Source organism: Balaenoptera musculus, chromosome 17, assembly GCF_009873245.2.
Source record: "Balaenoptera musculus isolate JJ_BM4_2016_0621 chromosome 17, mBalMus1.pri.v3, whole genome shotgun sequence".
NCBI classification, from domain to species: domain Eukaryota; kingdom Metazoa; phylum Chordata; class Mammalia; order Artiodactyla; family Balaenopteridae; genus Balaenoptera; species Balaenoptera musculus.
The window spans coordinates 35,096,231-35,112,658 of NC_045801.1; the positions used below are offsets into that span (position 1 = coordinate 35,096,231).

General features: G+C 38.0%; 1 protein-coding gene across 7 annotated transcripts in view; it reads left to right on the forward strand.

Moving 5' to 3' along the window:
• NCALD (neurocalcin delta) overlaps positions 1–16,428 on the forward strand; it is a 432,634-nt gene that overhangs the window by 253,343 nt on the left and 162,863 nt on the right. For 5 of the 7 annotated variants that reach the window (XM_036830304.1, XM_036830299.1, XM_036830302.1 and 2 more), the window contains one exon: positions 8,365–8,452. The exons of the other annotated variants lie outside the window; for them this stretch is intronic. The gene's annotated coding sequence lies outside the window, so the exon portion shown is untranslated. The remainder of the gene's footprint in view (positions 1–8,364; positions 8,453–16,428) is intronic. 7 annotated transcript variants of the gene reach the window in all.

Here is a 16,428-nt window from a genome sequence, read left to right on the forward strand (position 1 = left end):
GAAGAAGAGGAGGAGAGAAATGGGTTGGTAAAGGGTAACAAAATAGAAGGCAGATTTGCAGGATTAGAGGCTGAAGCTTTTTCCAGCTTCAGAGAAGGAGATGAGGGAAGTAGCATGTTAAAGCTATAAGAGGAGTGATGGGGATAAGGGATGGATCAAGCTGTGGATGATGCTGGCGGGGAGAATCCGGACAGAGAGATTAACCTTTGCATGGAGGATGCTCCTTCATCCTCCAAGTCATGAAGGAAGGAGGGGGAGATGGATGAAGATGTGGAGACTTTGAGAGTAGGGAAGAGGAAGGAACACTTTTTATTTCTTTTACTGCTGTCCAGCTGTGCTATTGAGAGTGCGTGTTATGGAGGAAAGGTTAGGGGAGCAGGAGGGGAAGACTCAGGCTTGAGATACTTCCCTTTTGCTGGTTGCACAGGACAGATATGATGAAACGCTCAAAAGTACATATAATTCATCCAAGTGGGAACCATTTATTTCCCTCACGTTGTATTTTCCTCCTGCTGTAGCGAGCCATATCGATTCATAACATAATTGAATTGCTCACTAGGGAAGGGAAAATGACAGAAACAGAATTGAACAGACTTGCTCTCCTCCATTTTGTTAAATTAGGAGATCCTGGCCATGAAATGATCGTGGTCATTTATCCACGTCACAGTCCTAGAAGTGGGCAGCAGGGGCTGCCAGTCCTAGAAGGCATTTTGGGAGACATGTGAATTTCCTAGTCTGTGATTTCCTGTCTCCACCGTGCAGATTGTGTCATGTGGGGTTAATGACTCTGCCATGTCACACCCAGCGTACCAGGGACTCACTGATACGTAGGCAGCACACACTGATCCCAACCACTCTCTAATCTCCAGAAGCTGAGGTCAAAAATGGCCAGGATATTCTGCAGTTAGGAGAGGGTGAGGCTGAGGAGCAAAGCAGCCTGCAGTCTTTTAGCTGCTTTTCCTCTCTGCTGGCAAGAGCAGGGATGCTGTTTGCAGCACAGGGAGGGGCCATTTGCAGAGCTGCAGAAGCCCGAGAAAGCTGAGAAAGAGGAAGAGCTATTTCGGGGTGGGGGGAGTGGTACTATCTGCCTGGGGAAGCTCTTAGGCCCTCTACCTCCAGAGAACATTAACATTTCCAGCCCCTTCTCCACAGCCCTCTCTCTCTCCCTCCTCCTCGCCCCCAACACAAAGGCACAAATGAAATTCCTAAAAGTAGACTACTTCTGCCTAGTTATTTTTAGTATTTGCTGTTAGTATTTATCAAGCTTTTCAGTGTTAATATGTCCTCCCACCCATTTCTCTTCTTGCCTCTAGTTGTGGGGCTTGGGATGGAAGGAGCACATATCAGAAGCAGCTGGTGACCTCATAGAAGTATCTCCTAGAGAGAGGAGACTATGGACCTTTAAAATTAACATCCCTAGCCCCCACCTTGAAGAGAAGAAAGAAAGATCTGTACTCCATTAGCTTTGGAGAGCAACACAAGTGTTGGGAAAAATAAACCCATTAAAATGTGTAGGTGGTGTTTAGCTAGCTCAAGGGCCCCAGTTAAGGAGCTGGGTCAGGGAATCCACACATGCATGAAGTGTCATAATGCAAGCAAAAATGGGTAAGAGACCAGGTAAACAAGCAGAATGCCAGAGGAAAAGTATGCAAGAGGAGAGAAAAGTGTAAAAATTCATGCAAAGAGTCTGGGATCTGAGGGAACTGAAGGACTGAAATACCATTAGGTGGGGTGAGGATGAAAAGGCCAGAAGAAGAAAGCTTTATAGCACCATGGTAAGTTATGGCTTACTGCTGAAATACTGCTTGTTCCTACCTCAAATGCCTGTCCTGTCCCCTGGAGGCAGTCATGACCAGAACAGCCACATTGCTCTGGAGAGGAAATCCCAGGACAGGTTCTAACAGAAGGCTGTTGAACTGAAGCAAGACCCTTTGCCTGGTCACCAAGGTATTCATTTCTTAGGAAGCAGAATATAGCTGTTTCCTTTTGCAGCTTCAAAAAAAAAAATGTTTTGGCTGGATTTTTGTGTTCTTTGTAAAATTTTATTATCATTTTCAGTTTCCTAGAAACTGAAAAACATAATAAATGAAGTAAAAAAAATCAATACATGGGTTCAACAGTAGAATGGAGAGGACAGAGGAAAGGATCAGTGAACTTACAGATAAAATAACAGAAATTACCAACCCTAAAACCAGAAAATTGTTTAGCGAATGTACCATCATTCCTGGAAGGAGAGAAGGAGGACAAGGCTAAAAAGGTATTCAAAGAAACAAAGGCTGAAAGTTTTCCAAATTTGGCAAAAGACACAGACCTACAGTGTCAAGAAGTTGAGTGAAATCCCAACAAGATTAACCCAAAGAAATCAACACAAAGACACATTATAGTCAAACTTCTGAAAAATAAAGGAAAGGAAAAGATCTTGAAAACAGCAAGAGAGAAATGAAACCTTATCTATAGGGGGAAAAAGTTATAATGATGGTGGATTTGTCATTAGAAACCATGGAGGCCAGAAGGAAGTGGGAGAATATTTTTCAAATGCTGAAAGAAAAGAGCTGTCAACCCAGAATTCTATATCCAGTAAAAAATATCCTTCAGGAATTAAGAGGAAATTAAGACATTCTCAGTTGAAGGAAAACCTAGGAATTTGTCACCAGCAGGCTTATCTTAACAAAATAGCTAAAGAAAGTCTCTAAACAAAAAGGAACTGATAAAAGTGGGAATCTTGGAACACTAGAAGGAAGAAAGAATAATACAAAAAATAAAAATAGGAGTAAATACTATAAACTTTCCTTTTCCTAAGTTTTCTAAATTATGTGTGATGATTGAAGCAAAAATTATAACACTGTCTGATATGACTTTCAATGTATGTAGAGGAGATATTTTTAAAAATTACTTTATAAATGAGGGAGAGTAAAAGGATGTAAAGGGAGGTAAGGAGTTTACTTGAACTGGTATAACATCAACAGTACACTGGTAAGTTATGTATATTTAATGTAGTGTGGAAAGCAACCATTAAATAAGCTATACAAAGAGATATACTGAAAAAACATTATAGATGGAATTCTGAAAAATGTTCAAGTGTCCACAATAATATTGGAAAATGAAAATAAAGAGAAAATAGAGAACAGAAAACAAAAAATAAAGTGGCAGACTTTAGCTCAAGCATATCATAATTACATTAAATGTAAATAGTCTAAATATACAATTTATAAGATGGAGATTAACACAGTGGATTAAAAAAAATGACTTAACTATATGCTATCTACAAGAAACTACCTTCAAATATAATAATATAGGAGGGTGAGAGTAAAAAGATGGAAAATGATATACCTTGCAAACATTAATCAAAAGAAAGCAGGAGTGGTTATATTAAAATCAGATAAAGAAGACTTCAGAGCAGGGCTTCCCTGGTGGCGCAGTGGTTAAAAATCTACCTGCCAATGCAGGGGACATGGGCTCGAGCCCTGGTCCGGGAAGATCCCACATGCCATGGAGCAACTAAGCCCGTGTGCCACAACTACTGAGCCTGCACTCTAGAGCCTGCGAGCCACAATTACTGAGCCCGTGTGCCACAATGCCTAGAGCCCGTGCTCCACAACAAGAGAAGCCGCCACAATGAGAAGCCTGTGCACCGCAACTAAGAGTAGCCCCCACTCGCCACAACCAGAGAAAAGCCCACGCATAGCAACGAAGACCCAACGCAGCCAAAAATAAAATAAATAAAATAAAATAAATGAATTTATAAAAAAAAGAAGACTTCAGAGCAAAGAAAAAGACCAGGAACAGAGGGGGACATTACATAATGATAAAAGGGTCAATCCACCAAAAAGATATAGCAAAGATACATATTTTGCATGCAACTCCTAAATTATGTACCAAACAACAGAGCAAAATTTGTGAAACGAAACTGCAAAAACTACCAGAATAGACAAATCCACAATTAGAGTTGGAAACCTCAACAAACCTCTCTCAACAATTAATAGAACAACTAGACAGAAAAGCAGCATCATAGAGAAGAACACAACGCTACCAATCAACTAGCTCTAATTTATATGTATAGAATCTCACCAACAACAGCAGAAAAGATGTTCTTTTCAAGCACCACAAAATATATGCCAAGATAGCCCATAAACCATAAAACAAACTTCAACAAATTAAAAAAAATTAAAATCATAGAGTGTATTCTCTGACTACAGTGGAATCAAAATGGAAATCAATAACAGAAAGATGACAATCTCTAAACATTTGGAATTGAAAAAACAAACTTCTAAATAATCTGTGGGTCAAAGAGGAAGTCTCAAGGAAATTTAAAAAAATACATTGAAGTGAATGGAAATGAAAATACAGTATATCAAAATTTGTGAGACTCAGCTAAAGCAGTTCTGAGAGGAAAATTTATAGCACTAAAATATTTGCATTAGAAAAGAGGAAAGTCTCAAATCAATAATCTAAGCTCCCATCTCCAGAAACTCGTTTTTCAAGAAACTAGAAAAAAAAAAAGAGATGATGAACCCAAAGCAAGCAAAAAGAAGAACATAATAAAGAAAAGATCAGAAATCAATAAAACTGAAAAGAGAAAAATAATAGAGAAAATAGGTCAAACAAAAAACTGCTTCCTTGTAAAGATCAACAAAATTGATAAACCTCCAGCAACACTGACAAAGAAAAAGAAGACACAAATTACCAATATCTGGAATCAAAAAGGAGACATCACTACAGACCTCCTGATGTCAAAAGAATATTAAAGGAATATTTACAAATAAATCTACACATAAAAGTTTCACAACTTAGGTGAAATGGACCAATTTCCTGAAAAGCACCAACAACCACAACTCACACAGTGTAAGGTAGATAATTTGAAGAGTCTTATAACTAAGGAAATTGAATTAGTTTAGAAACTCCCCAAACAGAAAATTCCAGGCCCAGAGGGTTTCACTGGAAAATTCTACCAAATATTTAAAGAAGAATTAATGTTAATCCTATAAATCTCTTCCAGAAAATATAAGGAGGGAACAGTCCCCAATTCATTATATGAAGCAATTCTGATACCTAAACTGGAAAAAGACAGTACAACATAAGAAAACTAGAGACTAATGACTCTCATGAAGATAGATGCAAAATTCCTTAACAAATATTAGCAAATAGCATTCAGCAGTTAATAAAAATAATTATATACCATGATCAAGTGATGTTTATTCTAGGAATGCAAAGATCATTCAATATGAAAAGCAGTATAATCAACCATATAAACAGTTTAAAGAAAAAGTATCATAGTTATACTAATTGAAGAAGAAAAATTGTTTGACAAAATTCAACACCCATTCATGATTTAAAAAAAAAGAAAAGAAAAACTCTCAGAAAAATAGGAATAGAGGGGAACTTCCTAAAATTGATTTTTAAACTTAACAGTGAAAAACTAAATCCTTTCCTCATAAGATCAGGAGCAGGCAAAGGATGCCCCTCTTTCACAACTCCTATTCAACATAGAACTGGAAGTTCTACACAGTGCAATAAAGTAAGAAGACAAAATAAAAGGCAGACCAGAAAGGAAGAAAGAAAACTGTTCATCATTCATATTTTTCTTCTCTGGGATGATGTGTCAGATCTGTTGCTCATTTTTCTATTGTGTTGTCTTTTTCTTACTGATTTGTAACATTTCTTTATATAATCTGAATACTGGTCTTTCATTGATTTCACAGGTTGCAAACTTGTCTCAGATATTGACATGTCTTCTTTCTTTATTGTTACCTTGCCATAAACAGAAGAACTTAATAGTAGAGTAGGCAAATTTATCAATCTTTCCTTTCGTGATTAGCACTTTTGAACTTAGCCTTAAGAACTCTTCCCATTTGGAGGTCAGAAAGATGTTATCCTATATTTTCTTCTACAAGTTTTAACATTTTGCTTTTTCAGCTAAATCCTTAATCCCTCTGGAATTGATCTTTAGGTATGGCTCCTCCTTGACTTTTGGCTCAGTAAATTATTCCAACCTTTGTGAGAGCTCTGTTATCTTTTAAGTTCCAACTTCCCTGCCATGCTGGTTCTGATGCTCTGTCTCTAAAAATTGTGTGGCTTTTTCTTTTCTTTTGGTATGCCTTATAATTTTTTCTTGATAGCCAGACATGATGTACCGGGTAAAAGGAACTGCTGTAAATAGATCTTCAGGAATGTGGTAGCGAGTTTTCAGGGAAAAGAAGCGTTCTATGCACCCTACAATTAGGTCTCAGTCTTTTGGTGAGCCTGTGCCTTTGGACTGCCAAGTTCACAAGTGTTTCTCAGTTTTTTTCTCCTCACTTAGGTGGGACAGGATGGCTAGAGTGGGCTGCAGTTGAGCAGTTCCCTTCTCCCACAGTGGAAGCCTAGAGGAGTCTAGAGCTGAGTATTTCCCTTCCCCAGGTCAGTTAGGCTCTGAGGATCTTCTAGCAGGTTAGGCTCTGGTTAACTAGTTTCCCCTGAGGGCAAGAACAGAGTGTTATGGCATATTTCAAAAATGTTCATTTTCCCCTCCCCCTTCCAGAAGCCTGAGGGGATTTTTCTCTGGTATTTACTGTGGATATCTGGTAGAGCTCCTGGAAGTAAATCTCGCAGTATTTTGAGGACGCCCACACAATGACTGTGCCCCCCTGGAGTGTTTAACTCTCAGAGTTGTCCCCAGGGAGACTCCAGCAGTTGGTCAATTACAGTTCACATTTTCCTGTCCTGGCACTGCTTCCTGCCGCGCTTTCTGTTGGCAAGTCTCTGCTCAGTTTCAGGCATAAGAACAGGAAAGGCAAAGAGCAAAAAGCAAATGCCAGAGCCCTTTAAAAGAGCTTTTCCAGGAGCTCTACCTAGTACCTCCAGCTTACATCTCCAGGGGCCCAAACTGTTCCACCTGCCCATCCTTAGCTGTAGTTTAAACAGGGCAAATTGCTGCCCTGAGCAAAATCAAGGTTCGGTTAGGACAAAGGGTAGACTGGGAGCTGGATAGTTAATCAGCAGTGTCTGCCCCACTCTCTAAGCTCCTGCCAGGATTGCCTATCCCCCTAGCAGGGTTGTTTGGATAACAAAATGGAAGATCACATGCAAGAGCATTTCATACATTATAAAATGTGTTTCATAAACAAAGTGGAAACATTCTGAACTATTTTCTCAGAGAGCAAACCTAATGTTAATAGAAAGTCTTACTAAATGCAAAGACTTGGGTAATCAATATCTCTTAAACCTCAGCTCATTCTCTTTCGGACATCTTTAGATAGCCCAAGATCCAGTGTTTTCATAGATACACATCCTCAAACACCAGTCTTCAGATGCAGACTATTGCCGAACATTGTTGTAGTGGACATTTGTTGATTTCCTCCAATATTCCTTTCCTCCTTTTCTCTTCCTCTTAGTAATCTGAATGCCTTTCCATGTGATTTTTCTTTGGAGTGTCCTACCCTCTCCTCTAAGGATAAGGCTAGATTAGTTTAAAATCATTCAGCAAAGTATCGTGACTGATTAAGCGATGGGCAGTCAGAATGACTTCAGAGCTTGAGTCTGGCAGCATGCTAACACTACACTCTTGGAAGATGGATGTGTGGTCTTAAACTGCTGAAGCTATTTTTTTGCACCATGAGGAAAGGCAGCCACAAGATGAAATCAATCTACAGAGAATGCCATGCTAAGAGAATTGCAGAGAGTCAAATGATATACATAGTGAACCTCTGTTTTCCAAAAACCAACCCCACATCCAGGTTTTTCTTCCCCAGCTCAATGAACCAAAATATTTCCATGGCTTGTTATTTATTTGTTTAAGTGAGTTTGAGTTGGGTTTTCTGTTATTTGTAGCCAAAAGATTCCTGAATGATAGTTTCCACATATATTCCAGGAAAATATTATATGTATTATTTTAATGTTTATTATTTTAAATAATGTATATATTTTAAATAATATATTACTTAGTGTATTATATGTTTATGTTTATATATACACACATATGTATATATATATATTTATAAGTATAATATATATATATATAAATATATATTCTGAAATTTATAGTCCTTCCAGGATTAAGGCCATAAGGCCTGAATATTGCTAAGAACGCTTGTAATACATTTCCTGCATGGCATCTGTCTAAAGGATTTTAGACTTTGACATGCCAGGACCTGAGTCTTGCTCTCTTAGGGACTGTATTTATCGCCCCTGCTGTACAAGACTCAGCCCTGAGTACTTTGAGCCAAAGACCAATTAGGCTGAGATATGTCAGTGTTCTTGTAGGTGTGTTTCCTGTTTCCTGTTTGCAAAGGCAACTACAGAAGAAATAAAAGTAACGGCCTTACATAAACCGCTTACTGAGCTGTCAGGTGTTCAAGTAAGTTATTCATTAATTATGAGTGATCTCAGTCACAGGGCCAGAGAACTGCGGGTGATAAAATCTGTCGTGATAACTGCAGAGGGCTCTGAGATCCGAGGTGCTGCGTGACTGCATATCGTGAGTTACTTTTTTAACCTCTCAAATGCCTGGGTTTTAAATTGTGTAAATTATGATTCAGAATGCAAAGATGTTGCATCCTAGTTAAGTTGTTGTGTGTTTATATGTTTTTGGTATTTGGTAAATAGAAAATGGTAATTTATATCTGCCATGAAAACTTTGTTGTGAAGTATACATTTCCATTTTTAACTGTAGATGAATTTGTATGTTACCAAAAAGAAAACTATGCCACCATTGTACTTTTGTAAAAATTGTTTTCTCTTCTGTGGTGCCTCTGATTAAATAGAAACCTAGAGAAATTTACTTTAAAAAAAGTAGGAGAAGTTATAAAGAAGTAAAAACCTGACTTGCTTCCTGGAAAAAAAGGCAATAACTATGTGCCCCTCCTTACTTTCCAAATCTACTCATTTGGTATGGAAAATTGAAGAGGATATTGTGCAGCAAGTAGATGGAATGTTTTCTAATTCAGAAAAGATTCCTTTGAAATTCTAATGAGGGCAGCAGCACCCGCAGTAGTGAATTTACTGTTAAGATAGGAACATTATTACTTTCCTACTTTGTTGATGTGGGTCTCAAAAGCCATCTCATTGAATGTTTAGGAAATTGGCTTTTCAGGAAGGGAAATCTGCTGATTTATGAATTTCTTGGAAATTTTTCAAAATATGCTAATGGCCCCAGACGAGAGCCAGCCAAGATTTGTAGGCAAGATAATATCGCTTAAGCCCTGGTAATACCTTTTGTGACTGTTTGTAAACAAGGCATGACTATTCACTTGGCCAAATAGTTTTATATGAGGAAAAAATGGCAAAAATATTAAAGTAAATTGGGCCAGAACAAAACTTTGGTTTGTATTTTGCTGATATTGGAAGGAAGGGAGATAAGTCAATATAAAATGAAACTTAAATGTACATAGCTCTTTTTCATCCCACTTCCTTCATCCCCATTAAGTCTCTATGGTTTAATCATTAGATGAGCAACATGGCTCATCTGGATGTAATGTGAAGGTGAAAGTGAAAAGCCTTTATTCCAAATTGGATAGGCCAGTTCTTTTAATGAGATCTATAGGACAGTAATAAAATATTTGAAGTCAAGCTAACCAAAATCTTTTTTTTTTCCTCATGACATTGATAACTAAGCCTCAACCCCAATGCGTTTCTCCTGGAGCCCAAGAAAGAATTGTGCATTTAAGTTGGCAGTGATCAGGCAGCTTGAGATATTTTGAAGTACTTATGGATCTCAACCCTAAACATGATAGTAGCCATTGCATTAGTTCCTTGGATCTTTCTGATATCAAACTAAAGGATAATAGAAAAATATGCATTCTTGTCCCCAAAGACAGTAAAGCATGAGTATGATCCAACATAAGAACCCTTCCCCTTGACGTGAAGGTGTAGAGAATCAGTATGTCTGCTGTTGGCTTCTGGTTGTTTCTGCCCCTCCTCAAGCATCCAAGTTTCTCTTCTGTGTCTGTGATCTCAGGGACAGGTGATTCCTCACTGCAGATTCCCTTCTTGAGTGAGCCCCAAATATACTCTACTTCATCTCTGCTTTATGCAGAGCAAGAAGAGGCTACAGGAGTTTGTGCTGCAGATTTGAGGCATCTGCCAGACCCAAAGGAGGACAATTTGAATAAGAAATTGACCAAAAAGCTCTTGAGGCAGTGAAGGAGCCACTTCCTGCTCAACTGCTGTTGCCTCGAGAGAGGAATGGGCAAGGCAAAGATGAGGATGACCCCTTAAACAGAGGCTAAACTGTCTAAGTGGGGCTTTCCAAAAGAATGGCCTAAGTTAGCAAACACTGCCCCAATTTCCTGGGCTTTCTGGAATTTTGTTCAAGAATTCCAGACACTCTTGTAAAAATTACCTAGTGACAGAGTTCCTGACAACAATAGATAGGAAAGGTATATGTAAAGAAGCTATTTTAAAGTGAAGTATATGACTAGACTCTAGGTTTACCATCATTTCTGATTTCCTGTTGTCTGGGTATCTCTCTTTAGCTCCCTTAGGCTAGAATTATTTTGTCTGGGTCCCCAAGAAATCCATACTCTTCCCCAACGCTTCCTATGTGACTAGCTTCTCAGTTACATGATATTACATGGAATTATATTTTTTCTACGGTTTTCTGCACTAAAGACCTCTTTCCTTCTTCTCTTAAAAAAATGCTATTTTAATCCTCTTAGCCTAGGAGCTTACTACTCTTTATTTTCAATGTCTCAGAAATCCTCCTCTATCAAAAAAACCTACTTCGTCAATAGCATACCTTTCGTTCAGGAGTAGTAATGGGGAGAGATTATCTTAGAGGCTGAGAACACAAGACACCAAATATCTAAAGGATAATTAAAGTATCCTTCCAGATGTTTTCAAATAGAGACAAATACTGATCACTCAAATAATTGATTCCCTGACAACGATTTTTCACTCAGTCACGTTCTTAATGCCAAAACAGCTAATAAATTCAATGGGAAAAAAACCTGCTCTTTTATTAGTTTGTAGAAAAAAGAAGAGAAAGAGAGTTGTTGACTTGTCAGCAATTTTGCAACAAGTTCTTTTAGTGTCATGTAGACTTAGGAGAATGCAGTTTGTAGTAGATAACTGATGATTCCAATTAACCATAAAGTATTGATTAAGCAAGCACCTACTAACTTGAGCCCTAGTGGAGAATGATATAGTATAACATGGACTCATATATTTAATAACAGATCATGTTCCTAGAAACCTAATTCATTTACTCATTCAATAAATACTTATTGAGTGCTTGCTGTATGACAGGCACTGTGTTAAATGATGGGGATTTTAATGGGGAACAAGGCAGGGATGGTTTCTGTCTACAGTTGAGTGTGCGGTATAGGGAAGATGTTAATCAAATAATTACACAAATAGATTTTACAAATGTGATCAATACTATGATGGGGGAAAAAAAAAAACAAAGAAAAATGGGAAACCAAGACTATAAAATACAGGCACTACCTACATCTATTCTAAGTGGTGATCGGGGAAGACGTCCCTGAAGAAACCTGAAGAGGTTCGGAATGGGGAGGAGAATGCTCTGGGCAGAGGCCCTGAGGTAGAAGGAGCTTGGCGCTTACTGGGAACTGAGCCAAGGCCAGTGTCGCTGGAGAACGGGGTGGGGCAGGAAAAGCTAGAGAGGTGGCAGGGGCAGATCGTGAAAGACTTAGTAGAGAATGAATGAATGAACGAATGAACACGAGTAGTTAATAACATGGAGTTAGTCCTGTCGTCTCCTGTCATTAGTGTGAAAATAAAAGGAGTTTGCAATTGTATAATGCCTCTGCTGTTTGGGAGATGGTATTCATTCACTCTTTCAGCCATTCAGCCAATAAACCCAAGACAAAAATCCCTGTTCACATGGATCTTAAATTCTAGTGGAACAAGCAGCAAATATACAGGTTTTATAGTAAATTTTTGTTTATGAATAAATGGTGTTAAGTGGTCTTTCGATGGAATTTTAAAAATACTTTCAAATATATATCATATTGCATCTATGTATGGTTATTCCTCTGTTTAGTTAAATAGAGTTATATCCTTTAGCAGATCTAGGACCATGCTCAGCACAGGTGTTCTTCACAGTACTCAATTCACAGTCAAAGACTTTGGAGAAATTCCAAGAGAATAGGATAAGAGAGGGAAGCTAAGAGATTTGCATTTGTTTTTTTTTTTTTTTTTTTTTTTTAATTATTTATTTATTTATTTATTTATTTTTGGCTGTGTTGGGTCTTCGTTTCTGTGCGAGGGCTTTGTCCAGTTGCGGCAAGCGGGGGCCACTCTTCATCACGGTGCGCGGGCCTCTCACTATCGAGTGATCTCTCTTGTTGCGGAGCACAGGCTCCAGACGCGCAGGCTCAGTAGCTGTGGCTCACGGGCCCAGCTGCTCTGCGGCATGTGGGATCTTCCCAGACCAGGGCTCGAACCCGTGTCCCCTGCATTGGCAGGCAGACTCTCAACCACTGCGCCACCAGGGAAGCCCTGCATTTGTTTTTGTATCTGAGGAGCTAGTGATGCCGCTGCTCACCAGCACCTTTACCATCTCTTCCTGGAGTGGTGGGGGCAGGAGGAGGGAAGCAGTGAAAAAAATGAAAATAACTGAGGCTAACACTGATGGAAAAGGATCTCAGAGGGAGAGTATCCCAGTCTTTCTATTTCTTTTTATAAAAAGAGCTTAAAACATTATATACTTAAAATACTTTATAGATTTTGCACATTTACCATCTCTATAAAAGGTTCACATTTTACAATCAATGTACACATTTAAGGAGAGATGTTTCTTTGCCGCATTCCCCAAAGCTCTTATTTAATTGATGGCACATCTTAAAATCATCAGTGACTTACAGTCAGAAAATAGTACTTATCTGGAACCTTGTTTGAGGTTTCAGTCATGCCTGTCTTTTCTGCTTGAAGATCTGCTTGAAGATTTCCTGGTGACAGTGTTTCATATCTGCATATAAATTATTACCATCGATGGAATTAATAAACCAGAGCACCTGTGAGGGTCACCTTCAGGTCTTGTTTGCAAAAATCAGAGAGTAGTTCATTGTATCAAAGGGAGGCATAATAATTATCTGTTTTAATCTTCAGGAACTTCCTTGCTTCTGATTTCCAGGTTGCATAAATCAAAGTGATTATTTCTATATAAGCCAAGAGGAATAATAGAAATGTTGCTAGTGTGATCCTTTAGTACAGGATTTCTTAACTGCAGCACTGTTAACATTTTGGGCCAGATAATTTTGTTGTGAGGGGCTGTCCTATGCAGTGTAGGATGTTTAGTGGCAACCTGGTACCAGTAGTATCCCCCCAGTTATGACAGCCATCTCTAGACATTGCCAGATGTCTTCTGGAAGGGGCCAAATCACTCTCAGTTGAGAACCATTTCTTTAGTATATCATAATCACGGACTCACAGTGCTGCTTTAGCTTTTGTGTTGTTGTTGTGTTGCAAACGTGTCCAACTCTAAATGCATAGCTTTCAGTTTAACAGGATGGTATCTTTCTAATTCTATAGTTCTTACATCATAATTAAAAATAATGTTATGAAACCAGAATTAGATTTTTATTCAGCCAAATGTGTGAAATCCTGACATGGTAATATGTTTTTTTGGAGGGGGGGGCAGGGAGGGAGGCGGGGGTGGTTTACACTTTAAGGGCCTTGTTTTATTTGTCAAAGCCTGACAAAATTTTATCCTCAAAGTTTAAAACTTACTTAGTGGCTCAACTGTTTTTTTAAAGATGCATTTATGGGAATCTTAATGCCACAAAAGACTCCTACTCAGTCAGCTGCAAGATTAATAGCCTTTTGGTGACACATAGAAATTTGAATGAGGCACATTCAGCAAGTTCATTTCTAGTTTTATAGGAAGCCGAAAACAGCAGAGAGAAAAAAAGTGCTACCCTTGTATTCTTTGGTGATGGTACTTGACATTTTAGTGTAAGTTATTACAATAGTATATTGGTTTAATGTTCCCTTAATATCAGTGGTTTACTCAAAGTTTCTGAAAACGGGAAGAATGCGTGTTCCCTCTGTCACTGTTAAGCTAAGAAATGGCATTTCAAAATCACTTCAATCGTACATGATTAAATCTTCTAAAGTGGTATTTTACTATGCTGTGGTGCCTGGGAAGACTTAAGATTACATAAATTCACTTAGACGTATGACTAATATATGACACCATTAAGAGAACTATATTTTAAATTCCTTTTACTGTTATTATTTACTTCACCTAAAGGCCTCTGACTCAAAGTGTTTCATATAGCTCAAATGTTATTTTGTTAAATAGAGCCTTCTTTCATGTCACTATTATGTTCAGAAATATTTAAGAACTTCCAATTGTCTCAAAAATAAAGTTCTAATTCTTTTTCATGGCACTTAAAGCCCTCTACTAACTGGACTGCAATCGATCTCTTCAGATGTGTCTCCTTTACCTCCATTTGCCCCTGTCTCCATATCACACTCCAGCTGCAATGAACTAGGTTGCCCAGGGCATCCTTGCATTTTTCTGCCTTTATAGCGCTCTCATGCTATGATCTCTACCCCTTAGATTCCAATCCATGCTTAAGAACCATTTCTTCCTTGAAATTTTCCCAAATTTTCTCAGTTGGAATTAATCTCTCTCTCCCTCCTATAATGTTTGGAAAGTACTACACTAGTGTTCCTCAAACTACCTATGAGAAGGACTAGATTTTTTTAAATTTCCAGTTTATTACAGGACAATATGTATCTTCCTGTCTATGACCAGTACTTAGATCTCGCCCTGTGAAATTCACATATCTGAACTGGTCTAAACCCCATTCAATGAGCCACGTCCACTTGATCACACGTTTGAGTAGTGCAGCTATGTCCAATGCTGTAAAACTGTCTGAACAATTACCGCGATCTCTGTACTTGTGCTGTTGCTGGTAAGAAATAGTTCATGAGGTGGTGCTGGTCCACAGACCACACTTTAGGTAGCTCTGCCCTAGACTATAAGCTCTACGAGGACAGGGCCCAGGTCTGCTTTTTCATCATTATAATTCTAGCACCTGGCATTGCCTGTCACATAGTAAGCACACTTATTCCCCGTAGAAGTATCATGTTACAGATAACAGCACCTAAAAGCACCAAAGTAGCTTGGATCAGATTGTGATCACTTTTTAGCACCTACAGGATTATCAGGCCTAACCTGTATGAATGAAAAATATCAGACTGAAAATAGAAATGAATGAGAATATCAAACTGTTTTATTTTAAAAACACATGTTCTTTAGTATAAAATCTACTGAAATGAAATACCCAGCCTGCTAGTGCTGGTATAGGCTTTATAAATGAAGCTCACTTAATCAATAATTTAATTTTCTTTCCCTAAATAGTTGCAAAAACTCACTGTATTCAACTTCATTTAAGTAAACTAAATGGAGCTTAAAAGAAATCTAAAACACTTTGCCTGTTAAATAGCAATATTGAGAAATTGTCTAAGAGAAATATATTCCTCATAGAAAAAATCCCCACAGAAACAAAACTATATTTGAAACCAAAATGGCTTTCTTTTATGCAGCTCAAGGGGATACATTGAAACTCTTAAGCAGTCCAAAATTGTATTTTTGAAAATGAGAATCACGTGGAGTTAGTTTAACATCTACCACTGTAAATTCTACTGGGGAAAACACCTGGAATATGAGTAACATTTTTCAAAATTTAAAATGTAAGAGATTCAGAATACTTGACAATGCTATCTGAACATAGATTTCTAACTTTCAGTAGTTCAAGAATGTCTTTCTGAAGTGGTAAGAAGTAGTTGCTGTTGAATGTTCATATTTTTCTTTGAATATTTCATTATATTAAAATTGACAGCCAAGAAAAACAAGAACATTTACTATATGTTTTTCTCACCATTATTGGCCACTTACTTTTCCATGGAACATTTGTTATTTCTGGGAAACATATGGCATATGACCAGAACCATAATTAGTAACAGTTTGATGTTATAGGAATTCAAATTTTGGCAATTTCTAGCTTCTTCCTCTGGAACATAAAAGCAGTAAATACAGATCGTAAGGGTGCATTCTGGAGTCACCTTTTCCCTCCTTTACAAATTGTGGAATTTACTTGTTTTGATTGGGGATGTGTTTGAAGACTCACAAACACTTTTATAGCTCTGCCTCAGACCTAGAATGTTCCAGAAGGAGGCACCGTTCTAAGTACTTTATACACATCAGCTTATCTAATCATTGCAATAGCAGGTGAGAAAACAGAGGCATGAAGACATTAATTTGCCAAAGTCACTTCAATAAGAAACTGTGTAGTTGAGATTCACCTCAGGGAGTCTGGCTCCAGATTCTGTGTTTTAACTTTCATAGAGTAGTGTCTTGTGCTGCATTGCTCCTATAAGTAGAGATTCCATTGGTAGAATCCTGCTGAAGAAGTTATTTTCTTGCAGACTGTCTTTGCCTAATACATCATAGCTGTGAAATGCTGAGTAACTGGGGAATAT